At 44.0% G+C, this 19,856-nt stretch overlaps 1 long non-coding RNA gene across 1 annotated transcript in view; it reads right to left on the bottom strand.

Annotated features, from left to right (window-relative positions):
* Positions 1-4,134: 4,134 nt before the first annotated feature.
* The window catches only part of LOC142574240 (uncharacterized), a 77,459-nt gene continuing 61,737 nt past the window's right edge, over positions 4,135-19,856 (bottom strand). The window contains exon 3 of the long non-coding RNA XR_012826466.1: positions 4,135-4,460. This is a non-coding gene — a long non-coding RNA (uncharacterized LOC142574240). The remainder of the gene's footprint in view (positions 4,461-19,856) is intronic.

Raw genomic sequence — 19,856 nt, 5'->3', positions numbered from 1 at the left:
AATCGAAATGGGGGGGGGGGGGGGTTGAGCGCTTTTTTGTTTGCAGCAGAAATAAATGTATGCAGGTCACACGGAAGGTTGACACAATTCTGTGGGAAAAAATTTGACAGATTTTTACATTTATTGCAACAGCATTTCTTTGTCAATGTGAGCACTTTCCTAACAAATAGTAATTGCAGCTTTCAGATAATTCCACTGTTAACTTCAAGTCATCTTCCAATGAAAGCCTTTTTTTGAGAACCACTTTCATATCGTTAGATTTTCCATTATTTACGCTGATTTGTTAGACGCTCCGCATTGTTCCCAAAATTGTTTGAATCATGCACTTTTTATCCAGTATTGATTGGTGTATATTGTACAATATTTAATCGCAAATGTAGAAATGTGCATCAGTGCGCCATCCAACACATGTTTTGATTACTGTAGGTGTTTTAGTGGTATGAAAGAGACGTCGTAAAAGCAATCCAATATTTCATATGAGTAAATACTGCGACGCGTTGCCTTACGAAGCATTGATTCTTCTGAAAGTTATATGCTGTTCGTGTAAGGCGACTGCTGAATAAGTGTGAGATATCCTTGTTATCTGTATTGGTCAATTGGGACTGCATTTTTCGATTATTTATGGCTGTTTCTTTTGGTTGTGTCTGGCCGTATGCGTGCACTGATTTAATAAACTTTTGTAGTAAGTTTTATGACAATGGGTCTTCTTTTATTTACCACTGATTGATAGATGAACTTGTTAAGGTATTTACTAGTGGAGACAATCGTGAATATATTGTTACGCGAAAGAACAGTAGGTAAACTATTTATAATATGTAGCTACAAGAGATAGCAAGCACTGGCCAACATGGTGATGATGATGATGAAGCCTTAACTAATGGCACAAACCTACTGCGGGGGATAGGCCACGAATCGGGTGGTAATATGAGTCAATAAATAAAATAAAATAAATTGTTTAATGAATAAACAGCACACGAAACAAAAAGGAAAATAAACCAGTCTTGCGTTGATAGGAATGTTAAAAGAAAGAAAAGCAATAAAAAAGGATATGCTTAAACTTGAGTAAGGTAAATTATGAATAATAATAGTAAGATTAAAACTGTGAATTTGTGCTTTTACTTTTTGAATTTTCTAAACTGAAGTAGGAAAAAATCAATTCTTGAAACTAAAAGCTATTAACAAGGCATTCTTTTTGTGCCACATCGAAAATTACAAAGGGCTAGGCAAACGTTCCTGTGGCTATATCCGAGAACTGTTGCTCCAAGGGAGAGTATAACAGTACTCCTTAAAGGTAATCCTAAATATTGAAGTGGAGTTTCAAGACATAGTTTTCGATGAGTAGAAAACCGCCGACATGATACTAAAAATGATTTATAGATTCCGGTTCATTGCAGAGGTAGCATAGAGGGGATACCGCCAGACCACATCTGTGCAAGTGAAAATGAGGTGTTGGAATACGGCAACGCAGCCTAGTAAATGAAACTTCGAATTTCCCGTTAGGACACCATTGCAGGTTCCAAGAATAATTTGGGTGCAAAAATCTGAAGATTTGCATGAAAGCGAGCCAGCATCAAACAAGGCACGTCGTCGTCATCATCTCATCAAGGAGGCCGATTATGGTTACATCCCACTAAATCGAAGGGTCGACATCATCTTCTTCGAATAGCACGTAGCACGAACTCCTGCTTCAAAAGCGCCAGCCCAGCGCGACTTAAGACCCACAGCAGAGGAAGCGTAGTAATTAGCGAGTCTCGAAATGTAGACGACGTCGCTGGACAACGGAACAGAAGATGCAGTGGGACTGGCGGACGAAATCTCGTACGCCATGTTAGTCAGCTGTCGAAAGAAGCGGTATGGGCTCATGTAGCAAGAAGGAGCGTCTCAGAAAGGCGCACACGTCGATAGGGTGTCCACTGTAGCAGGAGGGCACCCGAGCAAAACTTCCGTAGTGGGGTCGCTGGTCGTGAAGGTCGTAAAGTGTGCGTGAACCGACATATAATGGTTTTTCAGTGCTGCTAGAAGCTTTAATAGCTTCTCTGCAAAACAAAATACTTCACGCGTGTAAATGCCTCAATCTAAAGAAAAAGTCCAGGTGCTAGGAAGAGTACATAAAAGCAAGAAAGAGCTAGCGCAAAATGGTAAATCACACAATACAGATATAATAAATTAGGGTTCATACAGGGGGTGATCATTTTGAAGTTTGCGGAATTTTTTTTGGCAATAGCCTATCGCAGAAAGCATAGTTCAAGTCTTTAAGCAGGATTATTCTGATAGGTTGGAATCGGTTGGCGCCGCACAGGGGTAATTGGAGATCGTAAAGAGAAGCCTCCGTCCTGCAGTGGACATGAAACAGGCTGATGACGATTATTCTGAGAGGCGGACATTACTTGTACGAGATACCGAAATATATATTCCAAGAATTAGGTAAATCTACTAATTAACTGTCAAATAATTACATTACGGCATATTTTGCAATTTAATAATTGTAGCCTTTGAGATCGCGAGGCCGATGCACTTAAATAAATTAATTATTGCGTATTGTATTGCTAACAGTTGCTACGAGACAACAAATGAGCCACTCCCATGTATGAATCCATTCTTCACACTTTGTATCAAGCACGAGGTTATGGAGGGCAAGGATGTTCACCATCTGTCTTTTCCAGTCCCCCGGGCAAGCCCACTATACACAGTAGCCACAGCAAGAGGTTGACGAAAACGCCCCCCACCATCCTCTCTTACTCATCAGATTGCTCGGCTTACTAGCACTAAAAATCGCACAACGGAAAGCCTTGGATGATGGTTCTAAGTAGAACTATTTTGCTCGTACTTCCTCAATATTCAGCCTTCGCATATTTTGAAAACACGAGTGAAATAAAGAAAGCTTATCGGAAACAAACGGCCGTCTTCGTTCCGTCTGTGTTGTCCAAATAAGTTTCCGCGGTATTCTGGGACAGAATTGGACGCTCCTGAACGTTCATTCCTGAATACGGACGTATAGAATTACCGCACTGATGATTTCTACATATATTTTCACAGGATGGACTACGTAGCCTGCTAAAAACTCTCTCAATCCGAATTATTTCTCAAATCGAGCAGTCCTTCAAATACTCAGGACACAAACAACTCCTAGCGAACGTAGAAGCTTGTCAAGACTCAATACACCGTGAACAACGGTACGAATGAATGCTGAATGCGCGAGGCAAGAATTGCGACAATGACAGCTAACTGAAAATGGGGCTATGTTGATTGTAAATTGTCCAAAGAATTTTTCTGTAAAACACTAGGTTGTGCAACAGTGTCGCAAAACCTTCAGCCCAACATGACTATAATGTGCTACATCCGATGTAGAGGGCAATACTGTAGGCCCAGAGTTGGCTACTCGCGTAGCATGGGCACCAAGCCGTGAAGATGAACGGTGTAAATAGACCGTCGATACATTCGTCTTTATCTCGTTACACTCTAGATCACGTATAGCTACAACAAGGTACATTTACGCTTTGGAAATTCAAGTACCGCAACAACGCTGGAACACAGTAAAAAGAAACAGAAACAGTGTAATCTTCTTTTCGCAGAGACATCCTACGAAGAGAACGACGACAGGTATGATCGCGGAGTAGTTGGCAAACGAAAGTTCGCAAAACAAACATAACATTAAAAAATTATTTCACATCTTCAACAACGTTCCCCAATGTGGCAACGATAATCAGAGGAGTCCTAAATGCTCTAATAGCCTTTCTGGCTTTACTTTTGTTACTGGTTCTCCGACGAACGTTGTCTTTTTTATTTAGTTCGTTTCATTCATTAGCTGGGCGACCGTTGTGTTTCATATATCTTTTCCACTTTAAGATTGTTTTCTTGAATGTAACCACATAGCCCCTAAAACAGAGCTCTTTTTAGGATCTCGATTATGAACCCGCAGCCAAAACGCCACTTTAGGATGAAGTACACCATCACATTATAGTCATCTTTATAATATTCTACACTTGTGCATCATGCGCAAGCTTTGAGCGTTTTTGTGACACGGCAAAGCGTAAGCAGGTATACAAAAGTGCGCTGTGCCCTGTGTGTCTTGGGGCGCGCCCAGAAAACTATTGTCTAATAGCAACGCTGAGAATAACAAAGCGCAGTAGTTCTTCAATTTATTCTTCGCTTATTCTTTACAAAATTTGTTCTGAGTGCGGGTTCTGTGGGCACTCCTTTCTGTTTATATTTTCCTTATTGGCCTACTGCAGGAGATAAGTTACATCCTAGCTCCTCATGCTAAGGTAGCACCTGCTAAGTTGTTTTTTTTTGTCTGTGTTCCCGTGTGCATCCTCTGTGCTTCGATAATTCTGTCCTCTGCCGGATGCCTGGGGCCGCCGTTCTGAGACAGGAAGATTGCTCCCGCCGACGAACTTCCGTTTGCAACGGTATCTGGACGGGCGCCACGGATATCCGACGACTCGTCGAGTTCAGTCTTCCTACGAATAAAAAAAAGAGAATTCCTATAATCACGGTGTATGAGGCCTTGTGAATGAAAAATACTTGGTAAAAGAAAGAGTTGGCCATATGTAGGTTACTTTTCGGTTTCAGTTCTCACAATTGAAGGTAGCTAGAAAAATGACTGATTTCCCCCTCCTGTCTTCTCATGACTCAAATGTAATCCCATGATTATTTACATCACTAACCGGAACAAAACAGCAATATATATATATATATATATATGTGTGTGTGTGTGTGTGTGTGTGTGTGTGTGTGTGTATGAACGAGAACAAAGAAAACCAAGGGGACCTCATTTTTATTAGTGATATCACAAGAAGCCAACAAGCACACACTTATGACAGCATAAGGAAAATTAGCTGTACTTATAATTTGATTAAAAAATCAAAACTTAGTGGAAATGAAAGTAGATGAAAAAATTTGGAAGCTATTTTATTCTGTGAAAGTGAATGACGTGCGAAGCTATAGAATATCACACAGAATTGGACAAGGGTAAATATATTTATTTTCATCATTCTGTAATGGCTTTAACGATAGCTTTGTTAATGCTTTGATATGGGCTGATTGGTTCGCTTATTACCTTAGAATCTTGGTCAAAGTTAAATCTATATACGTCCGTTGTTGGGTTGCGTGACATGTATTGGTGTTCATTTCAAACCAAACTTTCCTAGCACCAACTATGTGAATAATTTCTTCTCTGGTTTTCAAATATCAACATAGAAGCTTCCTACGATGATCACAGGGGTAGTGTCATCACGGCTAACCCATGCCAAGTGCGTCACCATGAACGTCTGGACGTCAAAGTTGGGCGTGCCTGGAGATATATGTACATTGGATATCCCATTTCTATCAAACCTCTCTACGGCACAGACATACATCCCTACAGTCACTGATAGTGTCCTCTTGGGAGTCAAGAGGGCAAACGTACCTGAATGTTGTCCTTTGACTATATGGCAGCGCCTCCTACTAGTGAGTGTCATGTGCTGTTCACAAATGACTTGAATCTTATGGGGTTATAAACATTTATGGGGCTATGGAAAATTTTTTGCTTGCTTACGAGGCTATGAGCCACTACTTCCGTTCGTATGAGCCATTGATGATGACATTTTTAGACACGCTATTCTGTAGGTTTGGTTCGTGATTAGAAAGAATGTAAACACTCTTCGCTTCACCTTCCTGAGCACTTGTAGCCTCTGCCTTACGCAATATGAGACACTGCATTTTTTGCTTGTTTTCGGGGGCATAAGTGCTTACTAGGGAATGAGCCATTGAAGATAATAGTTAGTTTGTTAACACGTATTATTTAAAAAAAAACGTGGTTTTATGCACTTACGAATACAAGTAACTGGAACGCCACTGCATTTCTCCGCAAAGTTTGGGAATTTATATCTCCAAACTGGTGTCGTCCTGAGAATTCGTTCCAAGTGGATCGGCCTTGTGATGTCCCCTGCTAGGATTTCTAAATTGCAATACGGGTCACAAGATAATTAGCTCAAAAGTTAATTAGTGAATTCTCGGTTAACTAGCCGATCTTGAGCTCCAATGTTTTGGGCAAGTAGTGTCCGCCACCTTTAAAAAAATTTGAAAACTTGCGCTGAAACACCCTGTGTACGCACATATATATATATATATATATATATATGCTGCTTCTCGGTGGCGATGTAGAGTCCAATCCGGGACCCACACTTGAAGAGCTGGCCGCTCAATTGAAGCTTATCGCGGGTGAAATAAAAAATGGCCGAGCAGAAACGAATGACAAACTCAATGCGCTTGATAAAAAGCTAGAGAAAATTGCTAGCCTTCAGACTAAAGTGACTGACTATGTCAACAGAGTAGCTGAACTCGAATGTAGTGTGGAAATTATGGCCAAAAAACTAGATGCCCTCGAAAATAGAAGCCGTCGTTCTAATCTGATCGTATATGGTGTCGAGGAACGAGAAAACGAGTCGACTCAAGTACTCGAAACAACTGTAGTTAAGGAAATTTTCGAGGATGTACTTGGCGTAACGATATCGGGAGTCGAACGCATTCACCGGCTTGGTGGGCCAAAGAAGGGCGATGAGCAAAAAACCAAGCCTATCATAATGAAGCTTGTTGATTACCAAGATAAAATCAACATTATGAAAAACTGCTCAAAATTGAAAGGTTCCACAATTTCCGTCGGTGAGGATTTTTCTCAGCCTATCCGAGAAATTAGAAGAAAGCTGTGGGCTCACACGAAAGAAAATCGTGATCGACAGGAAAAAGTTCGCCTTGTGTATATAAGGTTAAAGTAGAGGGAAGGGTCTTTTCTTGGGACGAAAACGGCAATAACATGGTAGCAGTAACAAAAAACGCCAAGCAAAAGGCAATGAAAAAAGATCTACCAAGCGAGCCACGTATCATGAGAAGCCGAAGTCAGCAACAATAATCAGCATAAATGCTCGCAGTCTCGTTAATAAAGTAGATCAGCTATAAACAATACTCCTGGCACATGCACCTGATATTGTCAATATCACAGAAACATGGCTGCATTCCGGTATTTCCGATAAGGAAGTTGCACCTCCCGGATATGCGATAGTGCGCAAAGACAGGGAATCGCGTGGTGGGGGAGTCGCGCTTCTTTTTACGGAAGGAACCACTTTTCTACTATGCCCGACGTAAAAGATAATGAAGCTCTGTGGTGCAACGTGCATCTTCAAGACATGATCGCTAAAGTGGGCGTGTTCTACAGGCCCCCGAATGCTGAAAGCGTGTGCCTTGAATCTTTACTTGACTATATGCAATCGCACGTGCACGGGGGCTCCATTGTACTCGCAGGTGATTTTAACCTTCCCGAGATTGAGTGGTGTTTCCTTGACCCTGAAACAAAAGCTCAAAGCATACTACTGGACATTATGCTTGGCTTTAACCTTGATCAGCTTGTTGCCGCCCCAACTCGTGTAAAGGGAACGTCATCCTCAATCTTGGACCTTGTATTTGTCAGTAACACTCTACTTTTAAATGAGTCGCGAGTAGACATACTTGATGGACTATCCGACCACAAAATCGTCTTATGCTCATTGCCATTCACTAGCCCACCTACATTACGTGGCCAATTAAAGCAAATACCCGCTTTTAACAAAGCCAATGATGACGCTATAATGACGTACCTTGCACACGAGTACCCTGAATTTCATGATTTTTTTACCGATGAACGTTATAGTATCGATGCGGTTTGGTTAAAATTTAAGTTTCATGTCATGCATTGTATGCGTAATTTTGTCCCAACGGTGTACAAATCAACTCGCAAACGCAATCCGTGGATCACGCGTGAAATAATTCATACGAAACGCAAAATCAAGAGGTTACGGAAAACTAGTAAGCAATGGAAGGTTGCAGGCTACCGCTCCCAAGTAAATTCCCTTACTAGATTACTTAAGGAACAAGTACGCAACGCTAAACAGAAATTCTGTGCCTCTACATTGCACGAGTTCATAAAGAACGCGCCTCACAAATTCTGGCAGTATATGAATGCAAAGCGGACTAATTCAGCTCCACCAGATGCGCTAGATCAGGCTAGAGCTCATGATTTTAACGACTATTTTTGTTCGGTTTTTACAACTGATAATGGTACTGCGAAAATGAATCCTTCCTTTTACAATCGGGATAATTGGTTGCTAGACACGCCTACTTTATCGGAGGCAGGTATTCTTTCACTCCTATTAGGCATAAATGAAAAGAAAAGTAGCGGTACAGACGCAATTCCCAACAGCTTTTTGAAACGGTACGCGGAGCCAGTCAGCAAATACCTTTATCTCATATATTCCAAATCTTTGAAAGACTGTTGCCTTGCTACTGAATGGAAAATTGCAAAAATATTTCCCGTACTCAAATCGGGCAATGCAGCGTCTCCTTCTAATTACCGGCCTATTTCTATCACTTGCACTTGCAGCAAAATTCTAGAGCACATTGTATTAAAATGTTTAATAAGTTTCATTGAGTCAAGCAATATCCTCCACATGAATTAGCATGGCTTTAGATCTGGATTATCCACTGTTACACAGCTTGTCGAAACACTGCATGACCTGGCCCTCGGCATTAACGAGCGCATTCAAACTGACGTCATTTTTCTCGACTTCTCGAAGGCTTTTGACCGCGTCTCGCACACTAAACTACTCCTAAAACTTAATTACATATTAGGTGATGGCCCAATTTACCAATGGATTACTAATTATTTAACTGACCGCTACCAATTTGTACAGTACGGCTCTCACTCCTCCGACCTTGCTCCAGTGTTATCAGGCGTTGCGCAGGGATCTGTATTAGCTCCAGTTTTGTTTTTAATATTTATATATGACATAACTTACTATGCTGACGTGAAACTCAGGCTCTTTGCTGATGACTGCATGCTCTATAATGAAGTACGACACCGCGATGACCAGGTGAAATTAAATAACACCTTGAATAAAATAGCTCAATGGTGCGTAGATTGGCAAATGACAATAAACATTGATAAAACCGTATCCATGTACAGGCTCGTCCACTTTAGGGGGGTGAACACGGCTCACCGTGGCCGCGCTCCGCGGGGCGCCAGTGCGTCCGGAGCGGCGGCGCATCGAAGCGAAGCGGCGCAGGCGCACACGGACTTCGGGGAGGCTACAGCGCTGGAGCGCGCCGCTCTGGCTTTGCTGTAAAGTACGCTTCGCTAGACCCAGGTGACTGAGCGACCGAGGCGGCGTGGCGGGAATGCGCACTTCACTTACTGGAGCATTTTCCAGCTGGCTCGGTCTACAGCTTGTGAACAGCCTGCTTAATCAATATACATTAACAGAAACAAGCTTATCACCACATAAATCACTTAGCATGTTTTTAATAAGTGATGAGGGTCAAAATACAGTCATTTCTTCGCGCGCTTTATTAGGCTGGTGCCATTTTATTTTACTCTCACAGTACTTGGTGTAGTGCATACCGAAAAACCTGTTAGGCGCGCTCTTCTTCGTCGGAGTCATCATGTGATGAGCCTAACGCGCCATTTCGCGCATGTCTTGATGCTAGAACGAATTTGCTTAATTGACCTAAAAAAGCGACCGAAACCCCCAATAAATTTCACAGAATGTTAGAGAACGATTGTTCAATCATGCATCATCATGTTTGCCATCGATTTTACCATTAAGGAGGGCAATAATATTACTTCGACAGCAACTAAGAAGTGACATCCGCTACTTCGCGACTTTCTTATTGACGCGTTAATGTCGCTGGTAGGGGTGCATAGAGCGCTTTACGCGATGTTGGAAAGGGCTCTCCCCTGCATAGCAACTGATTTGACGGCAGTTTTAACGCGATAGCGTTAAGGAGCTCGTGTCGCAGAAAAGCCGGTTTCGTCGGTGTCGGTGTCGGCGTCCGCGGCGTTGGCCGTGAGCGATAAATCACAGCAGGCACTTCATAAATAAAAAGCAACTTCCAAGATGGGCTGCGTGGGAATCGAACCAGGGTCTCCGGAGTGTGAGACGGAGACGTTACCACTGAGCAACGAGTTTTTTTTTTTTCTTTATTGCCGACTTCACCACGTCAGTTTACAAAATCAGTCCGCGCGAAGAACACAACACGTATGCTAAAAATACGTCACCCTCACTTGGGGTTACGTGATGAGATTAAAATTCACGCATGTGTAGCAAAGCTTCCATTCTTCGAAGCCACTCAGGCACTGGGTCTTGTATCTTGTATCCTTCAATAGCTCTGCTAACAGATTCACAAAAATACTGTCTTATCGGCCTGGCATCAATGTCTGCGTGGCTGACCGCCATCCTGGATCGCCAAATACTGTACAGGCCCAATATCATAATCATGTCAAAAGGAACCCCGTCTTCACTCTCGACGGGCAGAAATCTAATTCCGAAAGCATCCACCGGTAAGTCTTTTTTAATTGTGCGTTGGAGAATGTCCCAAAAGAAAAGGGCTTCCCAACAATCTAAGAAAACATGTTCGATAGTTTCCGGCTTCCGGCATATGAAACAATGATTTCCCCAAGGCACAAAGAAACCCTTCGCTTCCAAATACGTCTTGACTTCAAGAGTGTTCGTATGGAGCTTAAAGAAGAAACTTTTAACTCCGCCTGGTACAGTCATTCTTTTCACACGTTTTAGAACTGACTGCCATGGACCTGCACAGTACAACGACCTGTACAACGGTACCGGAAGAAAGACCTCACACAGGTCCTTATAAAGTTTCTTTCGCGACACCACTGACAAATATTCAAACGAAAATCGCACTTGCAAGACGCGACATGCCATGTACACCTCTTTAAGGAAGCCAAAAATGCTCCCTTGCATACTCCCCGAACTAACAACCAAATTTGGCAAAACCCTGCCCAACCTAACCTGACACACAGTTCGCAAAAAGGGGTCATTCGTGTCACGAAAAAACATAAATAGGTTAACCAACTGGCGTAGATATAGATGGGCCAAACCTAGTCCTCCAGAACGGACGCGGTGAAACAGATTGGTGCGTCGTGTCCGCTCCCAAGTGCTTCCCCACACAAAAACCGCAAATACACGGTGCAGCTTCTGCACATTGACGCGAGAACAATGAATTGCTTGCAAGACATACCACAGCTTGGTTACAAAAAAAAGGTTACAAATTGTGGCACGCGCGAAAATAGACCAGCTGAAGCCTTTGAGCCTGTCGGCCTTCTCACGCATTTCAGCAACTTGGCATTTCCAATATGGCTCACTGTCGCGATAATTCTCCAGCGGCACTCCTAAATATTTTACTGGGGTTGCTGTCCAAGTCATGTTTGCGAAATTCGTTGGGGTTAAGGGCCAGTCGCCGTGCCAGAACCCCAAACACTTAGCCCAGTTCACAGCACTCCCGCTCACAGAACAAAAGTCTTTCACAATTTGAACCACAACACGAACGCTTTCGTAGTCAGCACAGAATACGGCAATGTCATCAGCATACGCGAGAATGAGGACCTCCGCCGCATGCAAACGAAAACCATGAACGCTGTTGCTTTCAATAACGCTCAAACAAAAAGGTTCAATATACAAACAAAAAAGCAATGGTGACAGGGGGCAACCCTGACGCACAGAGCGTTGCACTTGGATGCGCGCTCCCACCCCCTTATTTACTAACAACCGCGTCGTGCATCCTCTGTACGCCATGGCTACGCCTTGGCGGATGACTGATCCGACATTAACGTGCTCTAAAACAGAGAACAAGAGGTCATGCGGCACCCTGTCGAAGGCTTTCTCTAGATCGAGCTGGAGCATTGCGATGCTTTCATGCAAAGCGTCGCAACACTCGAGCACGGACCGGGCTGTGTGTATGTTGGTATATATGGTGCGACCTTTGATACCACAGGTCTGATGTGGTCCCACTAATTCTTGCATCACGGCTTGGAGTCTTTTAGCCAGAATTTTCATGAAGATCTTGTAGTCTACATTAGTCAGGGATATGGGTCGGTAAGCGGTAACCTGTCGCAGTCTAGCTTCATCTTCGCTTTTTGGTATTAAAATTGTATGGGATGTTAAAAATGAAGGAGGAAGCATATCCTTGTCATAAGCCTCATTAAACAGTGTAGCCAAAACCGGTGCTAAATCATCTTTGAATGCCTTATAAAGCGGTGCTACTAGCCCGTCTGGTCCTGGGGACTTTCCCGGGTTGAGGTCTTCTATGGCTTTCCGCACTTCTTCTGTTGAAATGGGCAGTTCTAGCCGCTCTTTCGTATCATCACTAAGCCGCGGCATTAAAGAGAGGAAACGGGTCTTGAAGTCTTCGGTTCTTACTTTGGTGTAACCAAAGAGCCCGCTGTAGTATTCATAAAAGGCCCTTTCTATATTTCCTTTGTCTACGAAGATTACACCGTTCCACTCTATTTTTGGTATGTCATTCTTGCGGGCGTGCCTTTTTTCCAAGCCGAAAGCACGTTTTGTGGGCATTTCGCCCGCTATCAGCCGCTGTGCCCTCGCCCTCACGATCGCTCCTCGATATCGCTCCGTATCTATTGCCTCTAGTTTCTGCTTGACGGTGCGCATTTCTTCGGTGCGAGTGCCTGGCTGCTTTCCTTCTTGCATTATCAAAAACTTTAGGTCATCTCTCAGCGTGTTTTCCTGCAGCCTTTGCTTTTGCTTTATAGCGCACGATCGTTCAATTGCCATCATTTTCATTGCCTGCTTAAATCTTTCCCACTTCGCTCCCAGAAGTTCGTTGTCCGCCATTGGCAGTTCGTGTATCGCCGACGTAACGCGATCCACGAAGATATCATCGTTTAGAAGCTTCTCAATAAGTTGATGGTGTTGGTTGACACTGAGCAACGAGTTCGAGGCTTCAAAGCGGTACAAAAGCGCCTCTAGTGAACGCGGTGTTGCCTTAGAAACGAGCTGTTTCAAAGGCTCAGGCGTGCGTCGCTTGCTCAGGCGCACATTTCGTTGTCGCGCCGAACGCTGCGTTGCTCGACGCTCACCGCGTCCGATGCGGGGCGCGTAGTCGCTGCGCCGTAGCCCATTGTCTTACACCCCTTGGCGGGTCGACGGGAACGCTGTCGCGTTCCACTCTTGAAGGCGAAGCTTAAGCGTCCTCCAATTTAACTCCCCCTTTTCATCTTTCTACATCATATTTTTGTTGTCACAGATTGGTTAAAATCGCCGAAGCGGTGCCGGTCCTTTGACGGCTACCTGACGTGAGAAGTCGAATTCTTATTTATAGGAATCGTCGGTCAGTTATTTGATTACATTGATTAGGTGGAGTGAAACATGTGGCGCCGTCGTTTATTTGGTTGTTTGTTCTTTTTCTCCTTGGAGTCGATGCACGCCGCATGCGAATGCCCTTTCTGTCTGTTTTGAATAGGTAATTGAATGTATGGATGAATGGATGCAAAACTTTAATAAGGTCCTGAGGTACGCGACTCACCGCGCTGCGTGCCGCTCCCACGTTGGGACAGTCAGGCCTTGCCCGACCGCGTAATTGAACTGGAAAATCTATAACCTACATGTCTGTTTTCTAGCTTAAATTACGTCTTGCCGGGTAATTAAGTCGTTACTCGCTTGTATTTCATTTCAGTACTTCCTCGGTATAGGTAATATGTATATTCTCACTAGCATATAATTGTGCGGTATGCGTCCCGAAGCGGCACATGGCCTCTGCGTTACTCCATATAGGGGGGCATCGGATAAATTTGGAGAAAAGGAGGAATTGATTTCTCTTTTTTTAGGGGTTAGGGGGGTGGCGAGGCTGAGTGGGTAAAACCCAAATATGAATACGGCACAGGAACCCTTGCCTTAAACAAGCGATGCTGTTGCCGTCGTGGGGAAGTGGCCGGTCTGTGTGTTGGACGAACGTGGCCACGATAATTAAACCGGCGGTCATGAGGGCGGCCCGGTGTCGTCTGCCGACAGCATGCCGGTGGTCGGCCAACGGGCTCGACATTTGTAAAAGCCAAGCCCGGCCCAAGCCAGATTGCTATGTTCGGGCCAGTCTACTTTTTAACTGACCATGGGCGTGAGCCGGATCTACCGCCGAGCCGCCCCCCCCCCCCTCTCCCTTCTTTTTTTGGCTTAGGTCATGCTACTCCATTTTAGCTTAACATGGTGATGTGGTGCAGCCAACGGCTGCTCAAGTGAGTGACTGGCCACTCACGAGTTAAATATTCTGGGATGACTCGCCAAATCGATATACACCAGAGGTGTTTCCATTAAATGCATTTCTATCAACTTGCATGATGAATTGCATTTTGTTCGGTTGTCGGTTGCCGGGGCACTTCGGCGACAAAAACGCTGTAATAGTGCAGGATTTTATTTCCCCGGTGCACTTTCGGAAACTGGCCATGTCGCGGGTACCCGAAAAAGAAAGACGATGCATTGTAGATCTGTGCCTACACAACTATTCTCAACGCGTTATATCGTAGATGACAAAAAGGCCACTGAAAACTGTGAATCGAATAGTCCATGCTTACAAGAAGGATGGAAGAATTGCGGATGCTCCCCGTAAAGCCCGGCAAACAGTGACCACTGAAGCTGAATACATGACCATTGTTGCGGCGGCTGCTGCAAACCCGACCTTTATCGCTCGGGAAATTAAGAAGAGCCTCTGGCTGGGTGACGTCTCTCACACGACTATCAAGCGTCGCCTCTACGCCCCAGCATAATAAAGAGCGCGAAAAAATGACTGTATTTTTACCCTCATCACTTATAAAACATGCTAAGTGATTTATGTGGTGATAAGCGTGTTTCTGTTAATGTATATTGATTAAGCAGGCTGTTCACAAGCTGTAGACCGAACTAGCTGGAAAATGCTCCAGTAAGTGAAGTGTGCCTTCCCGCCACACCGCCTCGGTCGCTCGATCACTTGGGTCAAGTGAAGCGTACTTTACAGCAAAGCCAGAGCGGCGCGCTCCAGCGCTGTAGCAGACGACGCGAAGCGCCTCCCCGAGGTCCGTGTGCGCCTGCGCCGCTTCGCTTCGATGCGCCGCCGCGCCGGACGCACTGGCGCCCTGCGGAGCGCGGCCACGGTGAGCCGTGTTCACCTTAAGAGTGGACGAGCCTGTACATTACAAATAAAGCGTCTAAGCATGATTTTCCATACCACTTTAACGATGTGCCACTTCGAAGTGTAAACCAGTATAAATATCTGGGTCTCATAATATCCTCTAATCTCAGCTGGACAGAGCACGTGCGTCAAGTGTCAAATAAAGCATTAAACAAACTGTTCTTCATTAAACGGGCCTTGTCATATTCTACACATGAAACAAAGCTCCTTGCATACGTCACTTTTGTCCGCCCAGTCTTAGAATATGCCAGTATTGTCTGGTTCCCGCACACTGTGCACGATATCGCCATTTTGGAAAGGGTGCAGCGGAAAGCGGTGCGTTTTATTTTTAACAGATATGGACGCCTTGATTCACCTACTGCTCTGTTACAGCGTGCTGGTCTAGCTAGCCTTGAAAGTCGCGCAATGCTTTTTCGGCTCAAATTTGTATACCAACTATTGCATAGATCATTCCGCATAAACTCCGACTCTTACATTAAATTTCGTGATACCAGACCAACCAGAAGACGGCACGCATGGGAACTTGTAGAATATCCGTTTATTAATAATACGTTTCGTTATTCTTTCTTCCCACGCTCAATTCGTGAATGGAATGCACTGGATGTAGTTGCGAAACAACAGCCTACACTAGCACAGTTTATGGATTTAATTGAGCGTGCTGCATGAGCCTAAAAGTTGTCAATATAAATAACTAAATTGCTTTCGCCATTCAATCCATCCCGATTCAGTTTGTGATAGGAAAGCACTTGCCTACACTTGTTGTTCTGTGCATTTTGTATTTGAATGATGCCTTCTACCCTGCATTTTATTTTGTTTTTTTTCCCTGGTTTTCCTGCTGGTTGATGTGCATTGGTTTCGTTGTGTGTATTATTATGTATGTATGCACTACTCCTATTCTTTAACAGTCTCCCATTATTATGTACTCATCTATTGAATGTTTTAGTAGTGTTTCATTGATGTGACTTGTTGCTCACCCCTGTAAAAATCCCCATGAGGGATTGACAGTATTCTATAAATTAATAATATATATATATATATATATATATATATATATATATATATATATAAACGGCAGCACCACGCACTGCATTTCAGCTACTCATGATTTCGGAAGGAATAGCCATTTTATTACTTGCGAACAAGATGTTAAATATGTCATGTCTTTTCCTATTCCGCCATTTGTAGCGCCTCACCATCATCAGCCTGGTTACGCCCACTGCAGGGTAAAGGCCTCTCCCATACTTCTCCAACTACCATGGTCATCTACTAATTGTGGCCATGTTGTCCCTGCACACTTCTTAATCTCATCCTCCCAGCTAACTTTCTGCCGCCCACGACTACGCTTCCTTTCTTTTGGAATCCAGTCCGTAACCCTTAATGACCATCGGTTATCTTCCCTCTTCATTACATTTCCTGCCCATGCCCATCTCTTTTTCTTGATTTCAACTAAGATGTCATTAACTCACGTTTGTTCCCTCACCCAATGTGCTCTTTTCTTATCCCTTAACGTTACATCCATCGTTCTTCTTTCCATAGCTCGTTGCGTCGTTCTCAAATTAAGTAGAGCCCTTTTCATAAGCCTCCAGGCTTCTGTCCCGTACGTCAGTAATGATAAGATACAGCTGTTATACACTTTTCTCTTGAGGGATAATGGCAACCTGCAGTTCATGATCTGAGAATGCCTGCCAAACGCACCCCATTCCATTCTTATCTTCTGATTATTTGAGTCTCATGATCCGGATCCGCGGCCACTACCTGCCCTAAGTAGATGTATTCCCTTACCACTTCCAGTGCCTTTCTACATATCGTAAACTGCTGTTCTCTTCCGAGACTCTTAAACATTACTTTAGTTTTCCGCATAATTTTTAAACCCACCCTTCTGCTTTACCTCTCCAAGTCAGTGAGCATGCATTGCAGTTGGTCCCCTGAGTTACAAAGCAAGACAATATCATCAGCGAATCACAAGTTACTGAGTTATTCTCCAATAACGCTTATCCCTATGTCTTCCCAATCTAGGTCTGAATACCTCCTGTAAACAAACTCTGAACAGCATTGGAGATTTTGTATCTCCCTGACTGACCCATTTCTTCATTGGGATTTTGTTGCTTTGGAGCCGCTATAGATATATTTCAGTATTGTTACATGCGGCTCGTCTACACCCTGACTCCGTGTTGCATCAATGACTGCTGAAGTTTCGACTAAACCAAACGCTTTCTCGTAATAAGTGAAAGCTATATATAGTGGTTGGTTATATTCGGTGATTTCTCTATCACCTGATCGATAGCTTGAATCTGGCCTATTGTTGAGTAGCATTTACGGAATCCTGCCTGGTCCTTTGGTTGACCGAAGTCTAAGGTGTTCCTGATCCTATTTGCGATTACCTTAGTGAATACTCTGTAGGCAACGGATTGCAAGCTGATCGGTCTATAATTCTTCAAGTCATTGGCGCCCCCTTTCTTGTAGATTAGGATTATGTTAGTGTTGTTACGAGATTCCGGTACGCTCAAGGTCATGAGGCATTGCGTATACAGGATGGCTAGTTCTTCTAGAACAAACTGCCCACCATCCTTCAACAAATCTGCTTTTACCTGATCCTCCCCAGCTGCCTTCCCCTTTTGCATAGCTCCAAAGGCTTTTTTACTTCTTCCGGCGTTACTTATGGGATTTCAAATTCCTCTAGACAATTCTCTCTTCCATTATTGTCTTAGGTGCCACTGGTGTTGTATAAATCTCTGTAGAACTCCTCAGCCTCTTGAACTATCTCATTCATATTAGTAATGGTATTGCCGGCGTTTTCTCTTACCGCATACATCTGACTCTTGCCTATTCCTAGTTTCCGCTTCACTTCTTTTAGGCTTCCTCCGTTCCGAAGAGCATGTTCAATTCTATCCAGATTATGCTTCCTCATGTCAGCTGTCTTACGCTTGTTGATTAACTTGAAAAATTCTGCCAGTTCCATTCTAGCTGTAGGGTTAGAGGCTTTCATATATTGGCGTTTCTTGATCAGATCTTTCGTCTGCTGCGATAGCTCATTGGTATTGTGTCTAACGGAGTTACCACCGACTTCTATTGCACACGCTTTAATGATTCCCATAGGATCGTCGTTCATTGCTTCAGCACTAAGATCCTCTTCCTGAGTTAAAGTCGATTACCTGTTCTGTAGCTTGATCAGGAATTCCTTTATCTTTCCTCATACCACTAACTCATTGATCAGCTTCTTGTGTACCAGTTTCTTCCGTTCCTTTCTCAAGTCTAGGCCAATTCGAGTTCTTACCATCCTATAGTTACTGCAGCGCACCTTGCCGAGCACATCTACATCTTGTATGATGCCAGGGTTAGCGCAGAGAATAAAGGCTATTTCATTTATAGTATGACAATTTGGGCTCCTCCACGTCCACTTTCGGCTGTCCCGCTTGCGGAAGAAGGCATTCATTGTCCGCATATTATTTTCTTCTGCAAACTCTATTAATAACTCTCCCCTGCTATTCCTAGATCCTATGCCATATTCCCCCACTGACTGGTATCCAGCCTGCGTCTTGCTACCCTGCCATTGAAGTCGCCCATCAGTATAGTGTACTTTGTTTTGACTTTGCCCATCGCCGATTCCACGTCTTCATAGAAGCTTTCGACATCTTGGTTATCATGACTGGATGTAGGGGCGTAGACCTGTATGGCCTTCAATTTGTACCTCTTATTAAGTTTCAAAACAGGACCTGCTACTCTCTCGTTAATGTCATAGAATTCTTATATGTTACCAGGTATATCCTTATTAATCAGGAATCTGACTCCTAGTTCTCGTATCTCCGCTAAGCTCCGGTAGCACAGGACGTGCCCGCTTTTTAGCCCTGTACGTGCTTCTTTTGTCCTCTTAACTTCGCTGAGCCCTATTATATCCCATTTACTGCCCTCTAATTCCTCCAATAGCACTGCTAGACTCGCCTCACTAGATGTTGCGCCTAAATGATACCTACTACCCGGCATTCTATGTGGAAGCTCTATGTTTTAGTTTATTGTATTGCTACGTAGAACCCAAGAGATGTCATTTGCGCAGTTGTGTATGGAAATTCTCTGCAATATAAGCTACCTTGTGTTCCACAGCTAATAGTATGCAAGAAAAGATTCGCCTCGAAAATTTCTTCACCGGCGACGGTTTAACACACGGTGCACTTGGATGTTCACAGGTTTAATAAAAAAGTGGTTGATTCATGACTATGAAAAACGCTTTGAACCGCGTATTTTAATATTGTTATTACAAAAAGACACGTCTGGAAATCAACTCTATGCGAGATGGTGAACAGAATCTACGGTGCTTGTGTGAAATCGCTGTGTCTCGTTTTAAGTGTAGCAATGTTACGGATATGCGGCACGTTGCAAAGATAGCGAAGTGCGACGTGCCGGCCTCACTAATGTGGAGATGGCGACAGGCACCCTGTGGTTGACACGTGGGGGCGATTCACAACAGCCGCCCAGACAGACCTCCCAAACGGGACGCGCTTCTCTGGCGCCATGTCATAGCCATGATGGCTGAACCCTGCTCTTCTCTTCGCGCCTTCACCATACCTTCCTCCTCGCGTATTTGCGTTCGCTAGTTCATCCTTCCCTGTGCTCGTTCGCTCGGTTAGGCCGACGCCGGCGGCTGCAAGAACGGGTGCCTAGAAGCTGCGCTGTAACATAACTGCTCTTTCGGAGCCCAACGAGCTACTTCACCGGTGGCACGGTGTCAAGCGAGCTTATATGCGTTTTTTAACGCTTTTGCGTAGCCTTGGCGAATAAATGACGGAAAGCGTTCCTGACGAACGATTGATGTTTCCTGGCATATTTTGGATGTGATGGATGTCCAATAATGATGGTTGATCACATGAAAGAAGAAGGTG

Source organism: Dermacentor variabilis, chromosome 3, assembly GCF_050947875.1.
Source record: "Dermacentor variabilis isolate Ectoservices chromosome 3, ASM5094787v1, whole genome shotgun sequence".
Classification (NCBI taxonomy): Eukaryota; Metazoa; Arthropoda; class Arachnida; order Ixodida; family Ixodidae; genus Dermacentor; species Dermacentor variabilis.
Note: the sequence above shows the minus strand (reverse complement) of the source record. Positions and strands in the feature narration are given on the sequence as shown.